The 13,784-nt window shown below is 41.2% G+C and overlaps 1 long non-coding RNA gene across 1 annotated transcript in view; it reads left to right on the forward strand.

The window, feature by feature from the left end:
- Window positions 1-1,375: 1,375 nt before the first annotated feature.
- Window positions 1,376-13,784, forward strand: part of LOC108526723 (uncharacterized) — a 24,514-nt gene continuing 12,105 nt past the window's right edge. Inside the window, exons 1-3 of the long non-coding RNA XR_001884594.1 lie at window positions 1,376-1,442; window positions 1,826-1,900; window positions 11,307-11,449. This is a non-coding gene — a long non-coding RNA (uncharacterized LOC108526723). The remainder of the gene's footprint in view (window positions 1,443-1,825; window positions 1,901-11,306; window positions 11,450-13,784) is intronic.

Here is a 13,784-nt window from a genome sequence, read left to right on the forward strand (position 1 = left end):
GATATTCAGCAAAATATTTGTGATAGTGTCACCATAACCTCTTTGGAACCCAGGGCTGTAGGTCCCATCCTTCCTGCCTTCCTACGTACATCTCATATGGAATCTTTCTCTCTCTAGTACATTCAACCTCCTTCTAACAATTGGTTTCCTCCAGTTAATTTTTTTTAATAGAGATGAGGTCTCGCTGTGTTGCCCAGACTGGTCTCAAACTCCCCGCCTCAAGCAATCCTCCCACCTCTCCCTCCCAAAGTACTGGCATTATAGGCATAAGCCACTGTGCCCGGCCCCTCCAGTTGACTTTTAATGCCTAAACTTTTCACTTGAGAAAAATTAGCTTCCCTCAGGCTTCCTTTTGCTGGCTCCTTCCCCTCTCCCTGTCCTTTACTTGTTAAGATTCCTCAGGGTCAATCATTAGAACTCAATGATTCTCCCTCTACATTATCCCTGGAAATTTTCACCCATACCCACAGCTTCCATAACCACCAATTCTCACATGACCCACAGTTTTCTGTGTTGAACCCATATGCCTCCCAGCCCCATGCCCATCAGCCCAGCTGCCTACTTACCATCTCCGTTAGATATCTCAAAGGCATCTCAAATTAACCAGGTCCAGAACCAAATTCTCATTTCCATCTCCCAATCCTCCAGACAAAGAAACAATAAAAAAAGACAAGACTCTTCTACTAGTGTTTCCTAACTTCCTGAATGATACCAACCAGGTGGATAAGCAGAAACCAGAACCCGTCATGGACATCATCTTTTCCATGCTATTTTCCATAGCCAAACTAGCACCAGATCATATTAATTTACCTGCTGAATACCTTGCAGATTCTTCAGCTCTTCATGTGTTTCCCATCACAGGCCTTTCACTTGATGTTCCATGGCCTAGAAAGCTCCTCCTTCCGTCTCCTGGCTACCTGGTCAATGATCAGATCAATGATAACAAGCTACAGAAGCTTTTGATAATAAAGGCAAAGAAACCAGAACACCACTCCCGCACTGATAAATGACTGTAGAGATCTATATTCCTGAAATCATGCTGAAAAGACGCTATTTTCTTTAGGAAAATGTTTCCCAGCCCTTAATCAATTCACTGAAAACCAATTCCCAGAGAGGTAATTCCACAGACTCACTTTTAGGCAAGTTGACTTGCTTCCATGTTTCTCCAAGTGTGATCCTGACCCCTGGGTCACCTATATTAGAGTGTTTATTAGAAACACAAGCTATCCAAGACCTAGAGACCCAGGAACCTGAATCTTAACTATCGCCAGGTGATTCAGATGCAAGCTAAAATTTGAAATCAAGACTGCGGTTCTAGAGAGTAGACTACCATGCTTTGCAACTATCTTGAGCCAGCCTTCATTTGTCTCCTAGCAACCCTTGAGCAATGACAAGTACCTGCCAAACACTATTGTCAAAACCTCTCTCCTGGGAAAACAAAAGTATTTTGCTTTCTAAATTCTATAGGAATAAATCTGCTTTAGAAAAGGATGATTTGGCCACCAAGGAAGTTGGGAGAGAGTTTTCTCTTTAGAGCTGAGCTGAGGGTGCTTATAAGACCCTCTGGCCAGTGGGATAGATCCAGGACTGACCTTGGGAAGTAAGGCCAGCAGGAGGCAGAGCTTTGCAAGGTTTTGGTATCTGGGAGTTAGAGAGAGGCTTCAGCCATGGATAGCCTTGTGATCTTGAGCTACAGTACCTCCACATGGACGAAGAGGGTTAGGAGATGGACAGGGATCACAGGAGAACTGCTTTGCTTGAAATATGACAGAAAATTCCTATCCTATGATAAGTTTCTATGTCTCCTGTATTTATTTCACTTTAGGTCATGACATTTTGAGCACAATTGTGTATGGGATGCATTCATCAATGGAGTTGGAAGCACCGAACACCATAGGAGGTAAAGTATCATCATCATCATCATCATCATCATCATCATCATAAAGATAGATGATTGATAGATAGATAGATAGATAGATAGATAGATAGATAGATAGATGCTTTTTGTGTGTGGTTACTATATACCTAGAACTCTGTGTTCACTTGCTATAATCTCTTCATCATCTATGAAAAGTGGACAAAAGTATTAGCACAGCATAGAAGAAAAAACAAAACTAAAGTATGAAATGTATAGTAATTTTCCCAAGGTCATGCAGCTAGAAGAGTGGAGCTGGGATCTGGACCCAGATCTGTGCCTTTCCACTGAGCCATGATAGGTGGTGAGTTAAACCTATGTGGGGTATTGATGAGTTCATTCCATCCTCATGCAAAGCCACCTCCTCCACTGGGATCCCCCAATTTTAGTTTCCCTTCCTACTTCCACTTTATTTTTTTCTTCTGTAAATTTGATTATTTTAGATTCCCCATGTAAATGAGTTTTTCATCCCGTTTGCCTCCCCCCAAACCCACCGTCACTAATCGTCTTCCTATCATTCCAGCACCTGTGAATGCACGCTGAGATGTACCAAAAGGAAGACCACGACTTCAAGTCTTCAACCAGTCCCTGAAAACGTATGAGTCATTGCTGCGGTGAACAATTTATCTTTTCAAGTTTGCATATTGGGTTAGCTTAAAGTGTGTTCCTAGCCTGACTTACGGAGGAATTTCAGATCTGCTGACTAGTAAACAACGGAACAAGGTTGGCCCCCTTAGTGAGCAGCAATGAGATAAAATACAGTTCCCTGATGAGAGGCTCATATCAGGATCTTACTTGAATAAATCAGCTTTGAAAGACATTTGGAAACCACTGAAAATTTTCAATATAGACTAAGTGTCAGCTGATGTTGAGAAATTAGTATTAATTTTGTTAGATTAAAGTGGTACTGTAGTTATAGGGGGATATGTTCCTTTTTAAAGGCACATATTAAATATTTCAAGTTAAAATAAAGTTATGTCTGTAATTTACTTCAGATTCTTCAGAAAATAACTAAAAAGAAATTAAGTATATATGGTAAAATGTTAACAATTGTTAAATCTAGGTGTGTTCATCTTAAATTGTGTTCATCTTACTATTCTCTTTCTACTTTTCAAAAAAGTCAACATGTTCATAATAAGTGGGTTTTTTAGAGAGTTTTGCTACCAAGGCAAGGAAAAGTAATCTGACATTTATGTGCTACGTGCGTTACAAACCTTGTATTATCTTATTTTGTTGTAACACAAGTAAAAATATTAATCCCGTTTTATAAATGAGGATTATAAACCTCAAAGAGACTCATAACACAAAAGATGGAAGTTTACACTTTAATCAAATGAATCTCAACCTTTGGCTATCAGGTCATCTCTAGATCTAGGGGGAAATCATTTCTGCATAAAGCCTGCCCTTTGCCAGGCTCCACTTATTTAATTTAATTTTGGTGAGACAGGAAGGCATTTTGTCTTTTTTTCCTCCTGAACTGTTATGTCTCTAAGTATGTTTCCCAGAATGTAATAGGAAGATTCTGATTATTTTCTCGTTTCAAAGCTAAAGAGGCCTTTACATAATCAAGAAGCTGTGAGACAAATTCTTTTGTATAGACTTTGAAGGACTTTTCTGTTGAATCAGATACCTTTTCGGCCACTAGAAAGGAAAGTGGCACAAAGATATCTAGTCATCACTCCAGACACTGAAATCATGAAGCTCAAATATATTCAGACCTCCATCCTTGGCTGGAGACCACATCATTTCTTGTGTGACAGTGTGCATGCTCTTCAGACAGTGAATGATGTAATGAGCACCATTAAAGTTGCAGTTTTCATTCTACATGATTGACAACAACAGTTCTGCAGGCTAGAGACCAACAGGAAAGCCAGCCTCCCAGGCCCACCCCACCTCCCAACCAACCCAAATACTGGCCATTTCTAATAGTATCAACACTCATGAGATGTTAGGCCAGTTCCTCCGAAAATAAGGCAGGCAGATAAAAATCTAGGAACACTGAAAACGGGAGCCAGCACATGTTGACTCACATTAAAAAGTATACCATCATTAGCAACACAGGTGGGTAACATTAGGGCTAGAAAATTTTTCTACAAGATATCTTTCTCTGGAGTTGGGTTTTATTTTTAATTAAGTACATCTTTCTTCTGAGTTCTCATCAAGGCTGACATTGTAAAAGGGTGAGTAAGCAATTATCTGGGTGGGGTGATATCCAGGGTACTGAAAAGGATTTCAGGAAATACTTTCTTCATCCCCTAACTGATCTCTGAAATTCCTTTAAGGTGTGATTCCTTTGGCTTAAGGCTTGGGTCTCTGGAAAAATAAAACATAAAGCAGAAAAAAACTCCTGAAGTGGTTGTCAGACTTTCGTATTATAGCATGCTTAAGTTGCAGGTAGAACAGGTTTTAATGGAAGAGTTACAGCAAGAAGATATTGATACCTAACTGTGATGAGTGAGGAGGAAACGTAGGGGAAGGTAGAAGAACAATTAAGAATGCATCCACTTAACCTTTTCTCGAGTCTGCTCTAAGTTTCACAGTACCCTTCATTCTTGCACCAAGAATAAACATCTTTCCATGTTTAATAAGGACCTGAGGCTTATGCTTTTACCTAAAGACACACAGTAAAAATAATATATATTTTTAAAACCTGTTTTCTCCACTAGCCCGGACCCCTTTGGTACAGTAAGTATGATTTTATGATACTGAACTTTGTCTTGGGCTGAATTGTATCCCCCCAAAATTCCTATGTTGAAGTCCTAACCCCCAGTATATGGCGATAAGGTCTTTAAAGAGGTAACGAAGGTAGGCACTTTGGGAGGCCGAGGCAGGCAGATCACAAGGTTAGGGGTTCGAGACTAGCATGACCAACATGGTGAAACCCCGTCTCTACTAAAAATACAAAAATTAGCCAGGCATGGCATCACGCACCTGCAATCCCAGCTACTCAGGAGGCCAACACAAGAGAATCACTTGAACCCAGGAGGAGGAGGTTGCAGTGAGCCGAGATGGTGCCACTGCACTGCAGCCTGGGTGACAGAGTGAGACTCTGTCTCAGAAAGAAAAAAAAAAGAGGTAACTAAGGTAAATGAAGTTATCAAGGTGGGCCCTCATGACTGATAGCCTTACAAAAGCAGATTACAATGCAGATACACATAGAGGGAAGACCATGTGAAGACATACCCATAGGTGGTGAAGATGGCCACCTATAAGCCAAGAAGAGAGGCCTCCAAGGAAACTACACCTGCCAATACCTTGATTCAGCTCTCTTTCAGCCTTCAGAATTATGAGAGAATACATTTCTGTTGTTTAAGCCACCTTATCTGTGGTACTTTATTTTGTGAACCCTAACAAACTAATAAAAACTCCAAAATGCATAATGCTCTTCACCTTGAAATGATGTTATTTTTAACTAAGAATAATAGCATGTGTTTATTCACATGGGGCACTTAGTCTTGCCCCACTGTGTTGTGGTTCAAGAAGCTCTTCTGAGGCATTAGTCATCAGAATTTCTCAAAAGCTAATCAAATGAAATGCAAAGAAACCAAACAGACTAAAATCTTCAAAAGAATTTATTGCAGCCATTTGCCAATAGATTTTAGCCAATATGAACTGTTTCTCAGAAAAAAAAAAAAAAAAATCAGGTATCATTCAAGAGTTTCCAGGCCAACTGGTCACCCAAGTTTCTTTTCATGCTGTTTTACTTCTGAAAACATCCAGGTCACTCTTTCTTATCCACGTTTTGCATTTTGTGTCCTTTACATAATTTTCAGAGGCCAGCAAAATTCCTATTGATGATGGTTTCTCATGTATTGCTTGTGAGAAGGTATTAGAAAATGGTGCAGCTCCTTTGGAAAACAGACAAGCGGCTCCTCAAAGGTTTAAACGTAAAGTCACCAGATGACCTAGATATTCCACTCCTAGGTATACAGCCAAGAGAAATGAAAGTGTATAGCCACACAAAAATTTGCATACAATTATTCATAGCAGCATCATTCATAAAAGCCAAAAGTGTGAACAACCCAAATGTCCATCAACTGATGAACTGTTGAACAAAATGTGGTCCTATCCATGCAATGGAATATGACTCAGCAATAGAAAGGAATGAAGTTCTGATGCGTGCTGCAACATGGATGAACCCTGAAAATATTGTACTAAGTGAAAGAAGCCTAGTATAAAATGCCACATACAGTATGATTCCATGTATGTAAAATGTCTAGAATAGATCAATCTATGGAGACAGAAAATAGATTCGTGGTTGCCCGGAATTGGGGGTGAGAGGGATTAGAGACTGGCAGCTAATGGGTAGAAGATCTCCTTTTGGAATGATGAAATGTTCCCAAATCAATTGTGGTGGTGGTTGCACAACTCTTTGAATATGTTAAAATCTACTGAACTCTATACTTTAAATGGGTGAATTGTTACATGTATTATGTCTCTAAAATAAAGCATATTTACATATGCTTTCTCATCTCCCATTTTCCTTTGGCTGTACTCTTCTTTCCAATCCCAACGTACACACCACAGACTTCCCCTTTGACAGAAGTCATAAAAGGGGAATTCAGGATAGGGATCACAGTAGACAGATATTAAGGCCTTTTGCAAATCTCAAGAATTTAAAATGCCTATTGGTTACCTACTGTATTAGTTTCCTATTGCTGTGATAATAAATCACCACAAATCTGGTGGCTTAAAATGACACAGATTTATTATTTCACAGTTATGGAGATCAGCAGTCTGAAATGGATTTCACGGGGCTAAAATCAAGGTGTCAGCAGGGCTATGTTCCTTCTGAAGGCTCTATGGAGAATCTGCTCCCTTTCCTTTTCCAGCTTCCAGATGCTGCCTGCATCCTTGACTCATGGTTCCTTCCTCCATCCTCAAATCTTTTTTTAACCCTTTTAAGGACCTATGTAATTGCATTGTGCCCACCCAGAGAATCCAGGATAATCTCCTCATCTCAAATATTTAATATAATCATATGTGCAAAGCCCTTTTGCCCTGTGAGACAACCTGTTCACATGTTCCAGGGATTAGAACATGTACTTCTTTCAGGAGTGTTACTCTGCCTACCACCCTACTATGTGCAGCTGGTGGCTGCAGCATTAGAAGGGGCAGTGGGCCTTAGTTCAGGGTCATGGAGCAGAGGGAAAGCAGGAGAGCTAAGTCCTCCCCACAGCAAATGCCTACAAAGACCATGGACCCATTTCAAGTCCACCCCAGGCACATGGACTGCACTCTCCGTCTGTCACCTTATGGATATCAGCAAACAATCAACACAGATAGTTTCAACTTTTCATAAAGGGAGCAAAAACAATTCACATATTTGGAGTGGCTTAATAAGGAATCTTCTGAACCTTTAGAAGAGGCAGCAGTGATCTCCAGGAACCAACATGACCTCATGAAGATCAGAATCTGACAATGTCACCTCCCTTTTTGCTCTAGAAGGTGGATGTGATGATTAGGGAAATCTGGAAGTGCAGCATGTCTGACCTACTCCAAAGTTTCAAATGGACCACTAATAATATCCCAGGAGGCAGGATGGAGAAACACAGGCTGCAATGTTCAACCGTTCTCTATATAAACAATTGGCTAAATCATCTTTGCTTCAAGAGTATTGATAAGTAGATTGACTTCATCTTGTAAGTCCCTAATGTTGAGCCACAGGCCTGAGGTTTGACATTTTTATCAGTGGTTTCGATGAATATGTATCATGCTTATGCATAATGTCCAGAAAGGAGGTCATGAGCAGGATGTCTGGGTGTACACGTGCAATACAATTAGATTAGATCAAGGGGTGCATGTGGAGGGCAAATGAGCCTGGGAAGCTAGGTTGGGGGCTGATCTTCACTGGGTGCAATGACACACCCAGAGCCATGCCTAGATTATCTGTGTGTCTCAGTCTGTCCTAGCTACTATAACAAAGTACCATAGAGTGGGTGGGTTACACAACAGACATTTATTTCTCACCATTCTGGAGGCTGGGAAGTCTGAGATCAGGGTGTCAACATGGTCAGGTTCTGGTGAGGGCCCTCTTCCTGGTTTGCAGATGGCTGCCTTCTCATTGTATCCTTACATGGCAAACAGTGGAAGAGAGAAGTAAGCTCCTTCATGCCTCTTCTTATAAGGGCACTAATTCCATCCATAAGAGCTCCACCCTCTTGGCCTAATGACCTCCAAGAGGCCTCATCTCCAAACACCATCGCATTGGAGGTTAGGATATCGACATATGAATTTGTAGGAGACAAAACATGCAGTTCATAGACTGTGATACAATGAAAAAACCAGAGACCGAAATGGGAAACATCCAAAATGACACAGCAGATTAGAGATGAGAGTAGAGATGCACCTGTGTGCCTGAAGATGCAAGAAAAGCATCAATAGACAACGCCACGGTGATGAAGGAAGAGGCATGATGGAAGGGTGCACTCTCAGGGGAGCTAAGAAAGGACAGGATCAAAAATGTAGGGACAAGCCTTAATGTCAGGTGAAAGGAATAATTTAGCAAAGTAGCATACAATCCCACAATAAAATTCCATACAGTCATTAAAACAAGGTTCTCGAAAAGTGGTTAGTAGCATGGAAAATGCTCTTTGCATATTAATTTTTAAGTGCCATTCAAATTAGTGTACAATAGAATCCCAATTTTATTATTTTAAAAAGTGCGCTTAGAAAAAAATCAGAAAGACCTCAAAACGTTAACAGCAACTGTCTCTAGTGGTGGGATTATGAGTGATATTATTTTCTTCTTTTACATCTCCACAATTTCCAAATTTTCTGCAATAAGTATGTATTACTTTTGAAATCAAAAAGATAATTCCAGAGTACAGGTGGAAGAGTTGGTACGTAGAAAGGAAGAAAACTATCTTTTTATCTCAGACAGAAGAGAAGAAAGAATAAACGTGCATAGAAACAAGTGCTTGGAAGAAGAAAGGTAAGTAGCGTCAGTGAGGAAGCTCATGACAGACAAATGTCTCAGTCAAATCAAGAAGTCAATATTCCTTAGAAAGCATTTCTGCAAAGAGGCAATTTTCCCCTTGAGTAAAGAAGACACTTTTTATTTTTGTTCATTTTAGAATTTTAGCACCTTTTAAATGAGAAATGTCAGGAAGAAACATGGTGAAATTAATCTGCAGTCCAACTGTTCTCCAAACTTAACAAAAATCATTAGGAGCCATACGAGTCTCTGCAGGCGCCTGCTAACTTTAGTAAAGCAAAGTAGGGCAGCCCTCTCCATTTACTGGCAATTATTCCTGGCTACCATCACATCAGCTGCCACTCATCTGCCATTCACTGACATTGCATTTGCCCTGCAAATTAAGTAATCAGCAATAAATAAGAGTCCATGGCCAACCAATGGCCAAAATTAGCCTCAGATCTCTCATCTGAAAAAGGAAGACATGCTTTCAACATCTGAGGGGAAGGTAGCAATATTCAAATGATTTGAGCATAGGAAATAGGACAGCGCTTCTCAGCTATGCCCAATGAATTCAACAGTCTATCTCTGACATCAGTAGGATGTTTCTGCTAGAGCTTAATGGTTTTCTCTGTTCTCAATATCCTAACTTCCCATTAAAATGGTCTGTTAAGAGACCTGTGGATCCAATGCCCTCATTTTACAGATAAGAAAACTGCGCCGGGTGCGTGGCTCATGCCTGTAATCTCAGCACTTTAGGAGGCTGAGGCAGGCGGATCACGAGGTCAGGAGTTCGAGACCAGCACTAAAAATTCAAAATTTAGCCAGGTGTGGTGATGCACACCTGTAATCCCAGCTATTCAGGAGGCTGAGATAGGAGAATCACTTGAACCTGGGAGGCAGAGGTTGCAGTGAGCCAAGATCGCACCACTGCACTCCAGCCTGGGCAACAGAGCGAGACTCTGTCTCAAAAAAAAGAAAACTGAAGCCCAGAGAGATTAATTGACTTCCCTCAAAGTCTCATAGCTGGTGGGTGGTACAGTTGAGAAGAGAAACCAGGTTTGCAGATACCAGGCACCTGTTTGCTCTCCCTCACTAACCCCCCATCCGCACTTAGTGGAAATGAGCACCAGAATGATGGGATGGGTGGCACCATACATTGTCCATTAGAACTGATGAAGATGCCAGCTGGGACTTGAGGAACATATGTTCCCAAGAGAAGCAGAACAAAAGAAGAGGTGATAGCCATTGGAATCTTAGTCTCCATATTCATAGTAAAACCTCTTGTATACATTTACCTAAATACTTTCTTTTCTTTATCTTTTTTGAGACAGAGTCTCTCGACATGTCACCCAGTTCATCTCGAACTCCTGACCTCGTGATCCCCACCTTGGCCTCCCAAAATGCTGGGATTACAGGCATGAGCCACTGTACCCGGCCCAGTTTTCTTATCTGTAAAATGAGGGCATTGGATGCACAGGTCTCTTAAGAGACCATTTTAATGGGAAGTTAGGATGTTAAGAACAGAGAAAATCATTAAGCTCTAGCAAGAAACAACCTGCTGGTGTCAGAGATAGACTGTTGAATTCACTGGGTTAACTGCGAAGCACTGCCCTACTTCCTATGATCAAATCATTTGAATATTGCTGCCTTCTCCTCAGGCGCCCACCACCACATCCAGCTAATTTTTGTTTTGTTTTGTTTTTAGTAGAGACAGGGTTTCACCACATTGGCTAGGCTGGTCTTGAACTCCTGACCTCAAGTGATCCATTCCCCCCGCCACAGCATCCCAAAGTGCTGGGATTACAGATGTGAGCCACCGTGTCCGGCCTGCCTAAATACTTTCTAAAACCCACTTTTACTTTGAGCCTATACCATCTCAAGATTTATCAAATGCCATATATTTACCACCAGTTTTACAAAATAACACAGTACCATACCTCCTTTCTGGTGGTGACCCGATATCCTCATCTGCCTAGAATATAAGCAAAAAAAGCAAAAAGGTCCCAGAGCAACAAATAGTGATGGACTGCAGCCAGCCCATGCTCAGATACTCAGATACTAGGGTCATGGCTGAGACTGCATTTGGAACAACAGTGAGGGACTGACAAACGTAGACACGAGGGCTCAGAATGCAGAGTTGCAGGGTCAGATAAGCAGAGTTGCAGGGTCAGATAAGCAGAGTATTAAATGAAGGACATTGTAATGAAATTAGGTACAGACGTGTCATTTGTGGAGTCTCAGTTTCCTTTACAGCAAAATAGGGATAAACACTTCTTTCCTTGCAAATTGTTTTAAAAATGAAAAAGAGATTAAACATGTAAAGCACTTAGCACAATAGTTAACATATACTAATTATTCAATAAAGGATAACTACTATTACAATTAGTGGGAGCAATATTTAACTGTGACATTAAGAAGACAGAGAAAGTGTTAATAATTTTGTTTAATTTCCTATAATTTTATTCCTTCCAGAGGAAACTTTTAGTTACAAGCACATAAATAAATAAAATCAAACTCAACTGGAATGACGTTCTGAGGATGGAGATACATTTTTTTGTTGACCCATTTAAACTTGAACATTAAGTGATAATCAGTCTCCAGTCAGAAAGTCCCAGGTTAGTAAATCTGAATACATTCTCTTGCTTGTCTTCTTCTACAGACAAAAGGAAGGGGGCATTTGATTTGCACCTTGCCCCAGTCCATATAGATCACAGGGAGGTACAGGTACCACTGCTCCACTGACAAGATACTTTTCTAAATGGCACTGAAGAGGCCCAAGGAGAAAAATGATTGACTTGCTCTTTGGGAGTTTATTAATATAATCGGGTTCACAGTATAAAAGACAGTGATGTTCCTGAAGCCCTTTCTAGGCCAAATGTATTATTATGCAAAACAGCACCTTCACGAAGCCAGCTTCAGGAAGTCTAAGATGCTTCCTCAGCAAGACAGTGCCTGCAGACTCACTGCAGCAAAACTCTGCATTGCACCTTTCGGCACACACATGGAAAGGTCTTTGGAGAACTGCCTATTTTTCACAGCCAGAGACAGTAATGCTACTGCCAATTAAAAGACTACTTAAGTCTGTGGTAGATGATAAAATGCAGGCTAGAATTAAGATATTTCCTGCAAAATGCAGACCAAAATATCCTGAAATATTTTGTTATGGATTAACAATCAAATTACTAATCTCCCCAACCTTCACTTCTAGCCTTTAGCATGATGGTCACAGGACCAAAATGACAAAGTCTTTAAAACAGCATATGTCATGTTCTGAGAAGCACACGACATGAATTATCTCACTTAATTTTCACAATCACCTTGCCAGGTAAGAACTATTACAGCCATTTTAAAATTAGGAAATGGAGGCTCAAAAAGTAATTTGTCCAAGGCTCACAACTAGCAAGTGGCAAAACTAGGATTTGAACCCAGGCATGTCAAGCTCACAGTTTCTCACAGTGCTAACCACATCTAGCCACTGCATCACTGTTTTTTGTTTTTGGTTTTTGGTTTGTTTTTTTTTGTTTTGTTTTGTTTTCTGAGACAGAGTCTCACTCTGTCGCCCAGGCTGGAGTGCAGTGGTGCGATCTCGGCTCACTGCAAGCTCCACCTCCCAAGTTCACGCCATTCTCCTGCCTCAGCCTCCCAAGTGGCTGGGACTACAGGCGCCCGCCACCACGCCTGGCTAATTTTTTGTATTTTTAGTAGAGACGGGGTTTCACTGTGTTAGCCCGGATGGTCTCGATCTCCTGACCTCGTGATCCACCCGCCTCGGCCTCCCAAAGTGCTAGGATGACAAACGTGAGCCACCACACCCGGCCGCATCACTGTTTCTTCAGTCAATCCCGCCAGCATTCGTGGCACACTCGCTGTGTAGAAGGCATTGTGTAAGCGGCTCTGGAAACATAGATGGGAGAGAGATGGATCCCGCCCTCCAGAAATTCACAGTTTAAAGGCAGACATGTAAGTAAATAATGATAATTCATGACTGTAGAAATGCAATAATTGAAGGAGAAAAATGGCAGAAAGAAGTGTTTGGTAAAACTTGAGGACATTTGATTTCCAGCCCACTGCCTCTCTCGTACACACCTGCCATTTTAAAATACAGGACTACACCGGAGGCCGAGGGTGGAGGAACACTTGAGCCCAGGAGTTCAAGGCTGCAGTCAGCTATGATCATGCCACTGCACTCCAGCCAGGAGACAGAGTGAGACACCGGCTCTGAAATAAATAAGTAATTAATTTTAAAATAAAATAAAATATAGACATTATAGAATACCAATCCTTTGAAAAAAGTTGCCTGCTGTCTCGTTCTGCAGCTGAGGATATTAAAGCTCCAGAGAAGGAGACAATCTGCTTGGATCATGAAGTAACTGATGGACAAAAACAAATGACTAGAACTTGAGTTTCTTGACTGAGGGTTGCATGGCCTTGCTGGTACACCAAATGCCACCCTGGGCTGTCACTCACCAGAGATCTGGAAAGACTTTTGCAGGCAGCAGCCCACATACATGGTTTTTTCCTTTCTGTCCTACCTCACTCCCCAAGGGAAAAATACATCAGCTAGCCTTTGGAGGTGGTATAAAGGAGTATAACCTGTGAGTGAAGATGAAATATTTGGAATTGCTAGTTAGTGTCTTAGAAGGAGGCTGCGAAGAATGAAGCGTGGAGAAGAAGGAGTCTAATGGTGAAGGGCGCTGTTCACAGCCCAAATAAAAGGCTCAACTCCCTTTGCTTCCTTCCTTTGAGGTCACGTCTACTAGAGAGATACTTTTTTTTTTCCCATGTGAATATAATTGGTTTCACTTCACAATTAGCACCTACTGAGGTAAGTATTCACAACTATCTGCGGTCTAGTAAGACAGTTCTAGCACTTTATATAGCAGCCATGGGCATGTACCTTGCAAACCTCCAAACCCCCACCAGCACCTCCCACCACCACTCCACAACCAC

This window comes from Rhinopithecus bieti, unplaced genomic scaffold (genome assembly GCF_001698545.2).
Source record: "Rhinopithecus bieti isolate Rb0 unplaced genomic scaffold, ASM169854v2 scaffold_3763, whole genome shotgun sequence".
Classification (NCBI taxonomy): domain Eukaryota; kingdom Metazoa; phylum Chordata; class Mammalia; order Primates; family Cercopithecidae; genus Rhinopithecus; species Rhinopithecus bieti.